At 37.8% G+C, this 14,087-nt stretch overlaps 1 protein-coding gene across 2 annotated transcripts in view; it reads left to right on the forward strand.

The window, feature by feature from the left end:
* The first annotated feature begins 975 nt into the window (after positions 1 to 975).
* Positions 976 to 14,087, forward strand: part of mgat4c (mgat4 family member C) — a 132,461-nt gene continuing 119,349 nt past the window's right edge. Inside the window, exon 1 of one of the 2 annotated variants that reach the window (XM_056261189.1) lies at positions 976 to 1,465. The gene's annotated coding sequence lies outside the window, so the exon portion shown is untranslated. The remainder of the gene's footprint in view (positions 1,466 to 14,087) is intronic. The other variant, XM_056261188.1, reaches the window with a different exon arrangement.

The following is a 14,087-nucleotide window of genomic DNA, read 5'->3' on the forward strand; positions in this document are numbered from 1 at the left end:
GCATTTAACCGATGCCCAATTGGCACTAAGGGGCCTAAAGTGTGCCAAGAAAACATCCCCCACACCATTACACCACCACCACCAGCCTGCACAGTGGTAACAAGGCATGATGGATCCATGTTCTCATTCTGTTTACGCCAAATTCTGACTCTACTATCTGAATGTCTCAACAGAAATCGAGACTCATCAGACCAGGCAACATTTTTTCCAGTCTTCAACTGTCCAATTTTGGTGACCTTTTGCAAATTGTAGCCTCTTTTTCCTATTTGTAGTGGAGATGAGTGGTACCCGGTGGGGTCTTCTGCTGTTGTAGCCCATCCGCCTCAAGGTTGTGCGTGTTGTGGCTTCACAAATGCTTTGCTGCATACCTCGGTTGTAACAAGTGGTTATTTCAGTCAAAGTTGCTCTTCTATCAGCTTGAATCAGTCGGCCCATTCTCCTCTGACCTCTAGCATCAACAAGGCATTTTCGCCCACAGGACTGCCGCATACTGGATGTTTTTCCCTTTTCACACCATTCTTTGTAAACCCTAGAAATGGTTGTGCGTGAAAATCCCAGTAACTGAGCAGATTGTGAAATACTCAGACCGGCCCGTCTGGCACCAACAACCATGCCACGCTCAAAATTGCTTAAATCACCTTTCTTTCCCATTCTGACATTCAGTTTGGAGTTCAGGAGATTGTCTAGACCAGGACCACACCTGTAAATGCATTGAAGCAACTGCCATGTGATTGGTTGATTAGATGATTGCATTAATGAGAAATTGAACAGGTGTTCCTAATAATCCTTTAGGTGAGTGTATATAATAAATAAAAGTTTTTCCTAATTTTTACTGTATTTATTATTTTAAATGATTTAAAAAAAATCTTTTACATGTTTATTTTTTTTTACATTTCTACTCCTTATGTGTAAATCACTTTGAATCAACGCTGTAAATGCTCGCCTTTGCCTCACCATAGTATGTAAGTATGCTGTCATGTCACTGGGTGAAACGACCTAACAGCCTGTTGTTTTCAGTATTTCGCTCACTTTATAGTAGGCTCATCACATTGAGTGACTGCTCTAGGCTGCCTCGGGTCGCACCACGATCGAGAATCTCGGCGGCTGGGCTCACATCCTCAGTCGGCATGAGAGGAAGGACACGGCGGCTGCGGAGAACCGACTGCGCCGCGACAATTACAATTCGCACCAGATTTCTACCGACGTAGTCAACAGCACCGTTTTTTTTTTGTTTCAGTTAACACGGGGCAGACAACGTCGCTGGAAAGGGAGTCTACAAGAAGACGTCAGACTATCCAGTGAGCTGCCTACCTAGACAGATTTTTTTTGGGCATCATACCGCTTTCGTGCGCGCTCCGGGCAGCATTCATTCACAGTCGCTGTCCACACACACATGTACAGTATGTGTGAACGTGCGGAGAAGTTGAAGATGCCACTCTGAATCATCTGTGCACTTGGATCGACGGTAAGAACACGTATTTATTATGGGAGAATTCAAATAGGCTACTGTTACCAACTTGATTTTGTTAAGGATCATATAGGGACTCGCACCTGTGCATGTAACATTTTCCTATCAAAAACAATATACCACATTATCCATTTTCACGAGTCTATTGTTGTGTTTCATGCCCAAAGCCTCAAAGTTGTCAGACGTCTTTTCCTCCGCACGCTGTTGACTTCTGGGATATTTTAAGAGAAATAAAAGGTGACTCAACTGGCATAAAGTAAGGACATATAACCTAAATGTGTCATATTGCCCTTAAGGCATTGGAAGCTTGGTATGGCTAATGGGTGAGATTTATTTAGAGAATGGGAACTTAATGTAACGTCGTGGCTCTGTATACTGTTTAATTGTGTTGTACCGTACGTTTTAAAATGCTGGAAAGTGTCTTTTCTCTTTGTGGAAACTGAATGTTGTGCCAGAGAAGTGCTTGCTTCAGTAATGGATGTTTTAGAAGATTTCAGACAAAAATCTGGCTGGGAATGATGTGAATGTGGTTTAACAGGGGCTTAACTTCCATGCGGTTAGTTTAAGATTTTACCGAATATTTCAGAAGTTAAAATGACTGTAGTTTGGGTAGTTCGTTTGACACACTGCAGGACCATTTAAAATGAACTATAGTGAAAGCAAAATATTGATGTTGAATAAAAATAAATTCATGGAGATGTTTTACGTGAGCTAGGCTACCCATTTACAGTCTTAAACTTAGTTTATAATAAACCCGGGTTTCACAGCCTTGCAATGTCCTAACCTCAGATCAGTGTCTGTAGTACTTTAAACCTTTTGGACCAGTAGTTCCTCCCCTAGTGGGGTAAATCATTCATTGCAACAGATACAATCATACTGTGAAGGCTTACTTTATTTGAGCAAATTCAAGAGATCTCAGGTATTCTTTTTATTAAAAGTTCAGTCTTTTTCAATAGTCTACATTCAATACTTTTAAATTCAATTATGCTACAAGATGTAAAGTAAGCATTTTGGATTTTGACCTTTATATCTTATCATAAAAGCTGAAATGATTATTAAGATAGTAAACATCAGCACTGTGATAAATTAGATCATTAAAGGAAAGTATGGGATTCGCAAGACATGTCTTCTGCGGACTCTCTATTCTGTTCTCAGTACTTTTGACCTGTGGGCAGTATTACCAATTCAGACATAAAGAAGCACTCCATGCACAGATTGGGAACCAGTGCCCATGTTTAATGCATATCTACCCTAGACTGTTGAATGTGGAGAAGTGGCTCAGAGAGAACATTTCTAATGAGAATAGTATTTTAGATGCAGTAAAGCCCTTTTGTGAGAGGAAAAGTCTCTTAGAGACTGAGATTAAATAAAAGAAGGGTTCATATAGGGAGTAAATCCCTACCTATATTTTATTTTAGACAGAAATATAGCTCACTTTTGTCAAAAAGGTCTATCAAAGCTTCAAAGCCTTATAGTATACAGTGATGTTGTGTACCAAATTTTATCTTTGTTTTATTTTTTATTTTTTTTGATGATTTTGGATGTGTAACTAGGTAATGTTCAATATGTGGCATAGAAGTGTGTGGCTGGAACTTGCAGGTTATTAATGCCACTGTTACATCCAAAGCCTTTTGAGGAAAAATACTCCATGTATATTTCAGATGCACTTCTGTGTTAAACTCGGGGCCTGCTGTACTTTTTGGATTTAAACCTTTAATCATAACTAATCAGCACATTGAGCTATGCAAGTTACAACGATGTTGTGTCGCATCTAGCTCTTATATATCTTATATATGATGGATTTTCTTTTGCTAAGAGGAAACGTTGTTTTCAGGAAAGTCTAAAAAACATACGTATATGATTACCTTATAGCAAAGTTCAACAATAATTGTACCGGTGGGACTCCTGAGGGAGTTTAATAAACTACTTTTCACGCAGTAAGTGGGACCCGCACCAGCACTTGGCATTAGTGTTTCTCGAAAGGCTTAAGCTGCAGCATCCCGCTTATCAACTCATGAGTGTCTTTACATGAGTGAGTGAGCCAAGTCAGATATAAGGAGCGTGGGTCGGCATTATTCAACAGACAATTACACGCATTTAGAAAGCTAGAATCCCTACATCCAGCCACGATCCTACTGAGGTAAATGGTAATTAGCTGTCCTATTTAATCCACTATAGATGTGCTCTGACATAAGGAAGCCAGGCTTTGACTGTGGCAGAGGATTAAGGTGCCCGTGAATAAGTGTAGCAGGTGGAAAAGGTGTGTCAACGTTATCTCACCCTGCTCTCGCGAGTATCCACATTTCTCATCGCTGTTCTAGCACTGACCTCTGATTGGCCACTTCAGTGCTAAGAATGCTCACCTCGAGCAGCTGTTGTCCTGCGACTAAAGGTGCGGTCACACTGGGCTTTGAGCATGCAAGTTTGGACCTGAATATCGGAAACATAAAAAAAAACTGTTTGAAATAAAAATATATATCACAAATAATTGTGTAATTATTAATACTACTAATAATTATTATTCATAATTTGAATTAATAATGATTATCAGCAACAGACTATGATGTCATGCTCTATGGGCTTCTGTTTTAAATAAATAATAAATCAAATACTACTATTATTACTACTACTTATTATTATTGTTGTTCTAATATTATTATAAATTTATGACTACTACTGCTAACAATAATTCATAATATAAATGAATGATATTAAAAATGGAAAAATATAGCATCTGCTCCACTTTCCTGCAACAGTTATCAGCAGGATAGGATGTTATGCTGTAGGACTTCTGTTTTAAATAAATAATAAATCACAATCCTAGAACTATCTCTCATAATTGTTATTATTATTAATAATTCTATAATATTTGACATTAATAATACATTAATAATAATAAAAATAAAAATATAAATAATATATTATTATTATTATTATTTATATGACTACTACTACTCATACTACTAACAGTAATTCATTATAAAAAATGGGAAAACCTCACAACATTGCAAGTCATGAAGCTTTTTAAAAAAAAAGTTATTTTTGGCTTTTCATTTCTTTATTAGATAGTATAGTGTATATGAGACAAGAAGCAATAGGGAGGAGAGAAAGGAGAACACGACAGGCAAAGGAACTCAAGCCGGGACTCAAACTTGGGTCAGCGGTGCCCACAAGGCTATTGCTCCGAAGTTATGAAGATCTCATCAAAAAATAAATGTAAAATATCGTTGTATTGAGCCAGGGGGTCAGTGTGTGATTTTTGCATCCTCTCATGTTCGAATTTCTTTTTTTCTTCTATAAAAATTCATATATCAGAATTCACCAAACACAGACAAGACTTCCTCACATGAGCTTGTGTTTCCATTCTAAAGCATTTGTGTGTACATTTTTATTAAACCTCAAACTGTTTTCTGTTTAAGAGTGTGATTTAACAAGGTTAAGGTGTTGCTTGCGTGTACCTTGTTCAGTTGAACTGAAAGACTACTGATGTGATGCATGTGCAGGCGCTAATTGTGTCTGTCTTCCACTCTGTGAAAGGTGAAATTACTCTCAGGACAGGTGAATTTAATTTTCCTCGCATGGGGAGGAAGAAGCAGGGTTTTGGCTCAGTGGTTTTGATGAATGCAGGCTGAGAGAGGGTGAGGAAGAGGCAGAGTCACTGTATAGTCATAAGAGGAGGAAAGTGGGAGGAATCTGGGCCATCTGTTAGACTTAGCAAGTGATATTTTGTGGGCAATGATGACGCCGTTGAACCACACAAACAGGCTTTGTTGTGAAACTTGAAGCCAAAGCCTGATTTGTTAGTGACAGAGGTGCTTTGGCTTCACAATCTGTCTCTGCTTTTTAAGACAAAGTCATATTTAATCCAAGTAACCTGCTCTCTCTGTTTGATTTGCAAACATAGTGATGATATTGAAATACTGGCTAATAAGATTAATTATTTTAACGTTTTAGCTGATAACTGGCAGTTACAGCTTAGCCTTGTTTTTTTGCACCATTAAACTTAGTTGAATTCCAATTGGAGATTAATCACAATTATTTGAGATAATCCCAATTTAAAATTTAAGTTCTTAAAGAAATTTCATCAATTAGCGAGAAAATCATAATCGGCCAGGGAGTAAAGAATAAAGAATATATATAAAAAAACACTACTATAAATTACAAAAATAGTCATAGGTCTTTCTTCATAAGAAATGAAGAATTAAGGGTTTAGTCAGACTGCATTATATATTATATTAAATTATATTATAAATGTTATTAATTTTCACAGCATTGAAGTTTATCATATGGGCCTATTATATATATATATTAGGGGTGTAACGGTTCACAAAATTCACGGTTCGGTTCGATACGATACACCTGTGTCACGGTTCGGTTCGGTACGGTTCGGTACGTTTCCGATACAGCAAAAAGAAAGAAATGCCAGAGAAATTTCCTTGATTTAATTTTTTTAATTATATTTTCATTAAAACTAACATCATAAAGTATGACATTTTTTAACTTTGAGCAATGATGGAGCTATACTTGACTCTTAGGAGCTTATAAAACAAAACAGCTCCTTGGACAAAATGAAATGTAATATTGTAGTAGTTATAAACAAAGGTTTATTTTAGTTCAGATTAACATTTGAGGGCAGCAATTGTATTCATAATGTCAAAATAAAACCGACGTGATGGTACTTGAAAGCATTATAGCCTACTATTCCTGCCAAACTTCCATGGTTACAGTTAGTAGTGTTACTACAGTAAATCCATTGTGAATGTTGCTGATCTGTGGACACTGGATAGTTCACTCATGGCACAATGTTTCTTCCTGGTTTCCACGTCAGCGCTGTTTGATCCGTTAATAACGGAGACATGTGAATGTTTCTCACTATATCTCGCAGCGATGTTATTACTTCAGTGGCGAATTAAAAAAAATTCTTTCTGATTTCGCTGTGTAGTAACAGTGCTGCTTGATTAAGATCGGCTTCCTCTGCATTGGTCCAAATTGATAAACGGTTCGTCAACCACACAACAACGAGTAGCTCAGTTTCGTTCCACTTACATTACATTTGATGTTGGGCAATGTTGTGGTCACGCCAGCGTCTCTTATGGTGTGTTCACACTGAACGCGAATTTAATTATTTGCGCGAGTGGATTACATACAAAGTCAATGCAAAGACGCAAATAGATGCATCATTCGCGCCGGGCGTTGCGAATGACGCGAATTGGGAGACGCGTTTGCCGCGTTTGCCTTCCGCGCAAGTTGAAAAATTTGAACTCGAGCGAATGTTCAAGCGTCTAACTAGACACGATAGACGCGTATTTGACGCTCTATTCGTGTTGGGTGTGAACACACCATTACATTATGAGCGCGCTTGCCACGCGTGACGCGCCTACATTTGAAATAACGAAATTTTGGTCGGCAGGAAAAATGGTGTTTGACCCTCTTTCGCCTTCAGAACTGCCTTAATTCTACGTGGCATTGATTCAACAAGGTGCTGAAAGCATTCTTTAGAAATGTTGGCCCATATTGATAGGATAGCTTCTTGCAGTTGATGGAGATTTGTGGGATGCACATCCAGGGCACGAAGCTCCTGTTCCACCACATCCCAAAGATGCTCTATTGGGTTGAGATCTGGTGACTGTGGGGGCCATTTTAGTACAGTGAACTCATTGTCATGTTCAAGAAACCAATTTGAAATGATTCGAGCTTTGTGACATGGTGCATTATCCTGCTGGAAGTAGCCATCAGAGGATGGGTACATGGTGGCCATAAAGGGATGGACATGGTCAGAAACAATGCTCAGGTAGGCCGTGGCATTTAAACGATGCCCAATTGGCACTAAAGGGCCTAAAGTGTGCCAAGGAAACATCCCCCACACCACTACACCACCACCACCACCAGCCTGCACAGTGGTAACAAAGCATGATGGATCCATGTTCTCATTCTGTTTACGCCAAATTCTGACTCTACCATCTGAATGTCTCAACAGAAACCGAGACTCATAAGACCAGGCAACATTTTTCCAGTCTTCAAATGTCCAATTTTGGTGAGCTCTTGCAAATTGTAGCCTCTTTTTCCTATTTGTAGTGGAGATGAGTGGTACCCGGTGGGGTCTTCTGCTGTTGTAGCCCATCCGCCTCAAGGTTGTGCGTGTTGTGGCTTCACAAATGCTTTGCTGCATACCTCGGTTGTAACGAGTGGTTATTTCAGTCAAAGTTGCTCTTCTATCAGCTTGAATCAGTCGGCCCATTCTCCTCTGACCTCTAGCATCAACAAGGCATTTTCGCCCACAGAACTGCCGCATACTGGATGCTTTTCCCTTTTCACACCATTCTTTGTAAACCCTAGAAATGGTTGTGCGTGAAAATCGCAGTAACTGAGCAGATTGTGAAATACTCAGACCGACCCGTCTGGCACCAACAACCATGCCACGCTCAAAATTGCTTAAATCACCTTTCTTTCCCATTCTGACATTCAGTTTGGAGTTCAGGAGATTGTCTTGACCAGGACCACACCTGTAAATGCATTGAAGCAACTGCCATGTGATTGGTTGATTAGATAATTGCATTAATGAGAAATTGAACAGGTGTTCCTAATAATCCTTTAGGTGAGTGTATATATATTATAGGCCTATACAATTCCAAGTAAAACAATTATGTATTAGGCTTACACTATAAGTGACATGAACAAAACAGAATTAACCTATGAATCACAATTGTTTGTATGACAATTAATCGTCATGACAGGCCTACATATTTGATAATGTTAACATTTACTCTGATTTACATTTAATGAGATACAACTATGAATGAAGAACTGACTTCAGTGGTGATGATAGCAATCTAAACAGTGCACCTTTTCATCTAAATTAAAATAAAAATATGTCAGTTTTTCCAGTTTGTTTACTATTTTTTTATTGCCCCTGATTAATTTTAGATACAGCTCCTGAATATTTATTATTTACATATTTAACTGCATCAATATTTAAACAGACTTTGCAACAGTACTTTTGTTTGCAGATTTGAAGGCTGCTTATTGGATAACTAAATGTAAACATCATCTGCGAACAGTATGTTACTATTCATAGAGCTTATGACCTACAAACTAGGTCTTGCTGGAACAAATGTTGCTGGCAAATAAGGTATAAGGTTAACTGCAAATTAGCTAGCTGCTATTGAGCCACTAATGTGAACTTTGTCGCAATTTAAGCAAGACTTTGAATAGCTGGTTCAACTCTTCCCTGGTTAGTTATGCTGTACTTGAAAACAGGTAACTGGTTGGAGAGTTAACACCAGTGGATTTTAATAATAAATTGGGTATTATACAAAATAACATTTGTACTGTTGAGATAAGCACAGCAAATAAGTTTAATGCATTTTAGCCGAAAGGCAAGAGAGAGGATAGGTTAAATCATCCACAAATATCTGATTTCAGGCGATGAATTATGCAGCACTGTAGTTATGTTGTCTCTCTTAACCAGTGCAGTTCTTGAATTGGTTTGGTATAGCCTGAAAAAATCTGTGCTTTGTGATGTTTTACAATGTTATTGTTTCTTGAGCATGGGTAATAATTAAGACCTTGATTATTTTGTTAATCATGATTATCTTGTTTTCAGAGTTGAATGCCAACACGAGGGGCAATTATTAAGTGATGATAATGTTTATTTTATTAGTGTAAGGGAATTAATTGTTTTGCACATTAAGGAATCTTGATTAGATAAAATTAGATCTGAGTTAGATTAGAAGTCAGATGCTATTGGCTGTCCTAAAGTTAGACAATGGAGAATTGAAGTGGGTGGTAAGTAGAATTTTAACCTGGTTTCTGAGAGCTCATGTTCACTGACGCACGGTAATAAATTATAATATTTTATGCAAGGCTCAGTGCTACAGAAATGTGTTTTATTAAAAGTACACTATGTGACTTTTGGCTCTAGTTAATAAATAAAACTGCATGCGTCTTGCGAAAAAACATTGTAGCCCGAGCTACTTCTCTCTGTTTATGTTATTATTATGTACGATTCATGCAGGTACATGGGCTACTCCGCAGTGGTTGTCATCCTGCCCGGTCTAAAATAGTCTGAATATAAACACTTATTATAAATAGGCCTATATAACTTATTATATACGTAGTGATTGAGGATAAGACAAAAACACTGTTTGGAAGATAGATTCATGGGGTACTCTCTAATGATATCATTTTGAACAAAAAAGTTACATAGTGTACCTTTAAACAATGGAACCAGTTTATTTTAGCACTTTATTTTACAGTCCTGTTCCCCATACTTATTAACTGGGTAAACGGTACTAACCCTGAACCAACCAAACCTATAACTTAACCCATGTAGTTACCTTATATTACCCAGGCCAGTACTTTAAGTACACATACGTAAAATAATGTACAATAATGTAAAATAAAGTTCAACCGAGTTTATTTTCAATGGCTCTTTCATATGTGGTTTGTAGTAAGTGCTGCGGAAGGAAAACGACAGCCAGTTGTTTTGGTCAAACACTGTAGTGTCCTGCTTTAGGTGACTCATTGTATCTGACTCATCATGACTTATTTTCTGCTGCTCATTTGAGTGACAAGACATGACGTCCCTCTGTTATTGGCTCGTTCGCTACAGAAGCATCATATCAATCAACAATTCCTGGTTGCCTCGGTTTATACCTATATATGGATGCAACTATTTGGTGGCATTGATGTACTGTTTGTTGCCAATTTAGTTTTTATTTACTAGCGTATGGGTCAGGGGATAAATACACAATTTTGGCAACACTTTACAATATGGTTACAAATTTTGTTAACATTAGTTAACTAAATTGTTTAACTAACAGTGCGCAATGCATCTACAGCATTTATTATTCTTAGCTAATATTAATTTCTTGATTTACCAACACAGTTTTAAAATCAAAAGTTGTAACTGGCATTAGTTAATGCACTGTGTAAACTAACAATAGACCATTGTTATACTACTAACATTAGCTCAATTGTTTAATGACAAAAGCATTGTTTATATGGTCACACATAATATGGCACAAAATGTTTAATTTAAAATTTCATCCGAGGTTCGGTATTATAGACCTCTTGTTTTCCTCTCAAACATGTACAAAACTTACAATAATCCTCTCTCATTTTGTGTTACTAATTTACACTGCATGCTAATATACAGTATGTTTATGCAGTTCCAGTTTCAAACCAATTTTGCTTTCATTACTGCCTGCATCATGTGAAAATCTTTTATTGGCATGATCAGGAAAAATGTATTCAGACTACAAAAGGTAGCCCATTACAGAGCACATTAATTCCATGCATTACTCTTTCCAGCCTTCAGGGGTTTTGGGTATTGGCACTTGCATGAAAGGAAAAGGTGAGCATGCCCAGAGAGCTCTCTCATTTCCAACCCTCCTGCATCCCAGCATGTGTGCCTGTAGGTAACAGTCAGCAGAAGAGACACAACATATCCCCAAGATGTGCTTGCTTTTTCACTAAAAACTCCTCATCTTGTCAGTACTAAATCAGTAGCCAAATTATTTAAGCTAATGTAATGAAAAACGCTAGTATCTCATTTGTCGCACAGAGACATTTCATTACTATTTTATTGCTATTTCATTACCTTCAAAAAACAAGTTAATGCATGTGGATCTGGAGCAGAGAGATGTTCCGAGCGATGGGGACAGTGGAGATTGTAATGTCTGGTAACAGGCAGCCTGTCAGCCTGGAGCCGTCTTCTCAACTCAAAGGAAGCACGCGAAAGTTCTCCATGAAATATGCATCAATCGAAGTGAAAGAAAGTACAAGGGCAAAACTGTGTGTTTGTTGTGGGGGGTGGGATATTGGAAACGGTTATTTAATGAAGAGCCAACTCTCTTGCAACAGCTGTTTAGATTGTAACACCGTAGACAAGGTTTCGGAAATACACGCCTCATCATGGACAGATGAGAGGCAGGATGTAAGTTACCTGAAATGGCGGAGATCCATGTGTCTCCTTTAAAGACAGATTTTTTTGTTGTTGTTGTAAAAGAATTTACTTTTACAGAAAATAGAGCATAAACACAAAAGTATGGGTTCAGTAAGATTTTTTAAAACTTTTTAAAAAATAAATTGATATACTTTTATTCAGGAGTGATGCGGTCAATTGATCAAAAGTGACAGTAAAGACAAAATGTTACAAAAGATTTCGGTTTCAAATAAATTTAGTTCTTTTGAACTCCCTTTTCATAAAAAAAATCCTGAAAAAATGTATCAAAAATATTAAGCAGCACAACATTGATACACTGAAGACTGGAGTAATTTTGGATATATATTTTTCCGCTGGGTTTATTTTAGCATTTTAATTGCAAATAGTAATTGCAATAACTAATAACTAGTTACTAACCGTAACCCATGTAGTTACCTTATATTTTAGTTATCTTATAATTTTAAATTAATATAAATTGTATATCAACTAAATTTTAAGATACTACTATAAACTAAAAATGTTACTATTTTAACCATTTCTTTTGGTTTTAGGACAGTGACAATATGAAAAGACTGTTCTATAATTTTGGAAAAAACATGTTTTTTTATCATCACTTAAAGGAACACTCTGACTTTTTGGGACTTTAGCCTATTCACCTTATCCCCCAGAGTTAGATAAGTCCATACATACCTTTTTCATCTCCGTGCGTGCTATAAGTCTGTTTGACGCACCCACCGCTAGCCTAGCTTAGCACAAAGACTGGATCTAAATGGTTGCAGCTAGCATACTAATCCAAATAAGTGACAAAATAACGCAAACATTTTCCTATTTACATGTTGTGATTTGTATAGTCACAGAGTGTACAAAAAACAAAGTCACATGAGACAGACATATTTAAACCGTATATATACTGGGAACTATATTCTCTGAAGGCGAAGCACTGCTACTTGGGCGGAGTGATAACCGCAGCACCTGAGACTCGCTTTCTGCTCCTCACCACGGCACGTCTCAGGTGCTGCGGTTATCACTCCTATGTAAATAGGAAAATGTTTGCGTTATTTTGTCACTTATTTGGATTAGTATGCTAGCTGCAACCATTTACATCCAGTCTTTGTGCTAAGCTAGGCTAGCGGTGGGTGCGTGAAACAGACTTATAGCACGCACGGAGATGAAAAAGGCATGTATGGACTTATCTAACTCTGGGGGATAAGGTGAATAGGCTAAAGCCCCAAAAAGTCGGAGTGTTCCTTTAATATGTTTCTCACTCAGTATAAATGGCTCTTTTATACATTGAATTATGAAGCTGCCTTTTTAAAATCAACCGCAAAGCAACTTTTTCAGCATGTGTTGTGTTCCACCAAAAGAGATTTGTTGATTAATTGATTGTAGTTTGCATGCCTATCGGTCTTCCTCTTCTTTTTATTTAGTTATGATTTGCATGGAAACGAAACATTCAGTGGATAAGTTAACATTCCAGAAGTAAACCGGTTATCTACTTGATGTAGTTTAATGGTTTAAAGCTGTAATATTTCTTGTTCAAATTGGCCCTTCATCTCAAAAAGATTGCTGACCCCTATTCTAGACACTCATTTGTCAGTGCTTAAATGAATCCTGTGAATTATTGATACCAATTAAGCACATAGTGTTCAGAGTCTCATCGGGGTTAATTCTAAAATCCGCAGGGGCCAGATGAGCACTGTTTCTTTAAGACCACATGAAGTGCTATATGAGGAAAGCCAATGAAGAGCAGGGCTTACAAACATGTCAGAGAGACAGAAAGAGTGCATATTAGAGAGAAAGACGGGGGAGAGAGACCGAGAGAAGAGGAGAAGAGTGTCTGCTCGCTTCAGCAGGCCATTGCCATTATGATGAATGTTTGCTGCACATTTTTGTGAGCCAATTATCTGCTCCTGTGTGAGTCATGGAGATCATTTAGGCAGGTGGGGAGCTCCACACACACACACACACACACACACACACACACACACACACACACACACACACACACACACACACACACACACACACACACACACACACACACACACACACACACACACACACACACACACACACACACACACACACACACACACACACACACACTCATACAGGAGAGAATATAGACTATAAGCATTCATGTTCCTGTATTCTGACCATTTCACATATTACCCCCACTCGTTTACTCCATCACTCTGTTTGATACACAAACCACAGTTCTTGGAAACACTTCTCTCTCTCTTGTTCTCTGTGATGGAATAAATGTTATGGGTTTCCTGTGTTTTCACGGTTCTGGCTTTGATGCTGTTGAGCTCTGAATGGGAAATCTTCCAATCTCACTTTCACCCCTTTCACAGCCTCTCTTCTACTTTCTTTTTCTGCACTATTTTGCATAAAGGAACAGTTCAACCAAAAATGTTTCAATTGTTATAAAATTGTTTAAATTTACTCTCCCTGATGTCATTTCAGATATCCCCCCCCCCCCCCCCCTGTTGGACACAAAAGGAGAAATTTGAAGAATCAATATGTAGTTCTTTTCCATATTACAACATTGTCACCACGACTGTCAAGCTCCAATAAAGGTACCACAAAAGTAGTCTATTTGACTTTTGCACTATGTTCTGAATCTTTAGAAGATTTTCAGTGAACAACTGAACATTTGGCCCCCTTTTT

The sequence above is a fragment of the Rhinichthys klamathensis genome, unplaced genomic scaffold (assembly GCF_029890125.1).
Source record: "Rhinichthys klamathensis goyatoka isolate OS25496 unplaced genomic scaffold, OSU_Roscu_1.1 h1tg000181l_1, whole genome shotgun sequence".
NCBI classification, from domain to species: domain Eukaryota; kingdom Metazoa; phylum Chordata; class Actinopteri; order Cypriniformes; family Leuciscidae; genus Rhinichthys; species Rhinichthys klamathensis.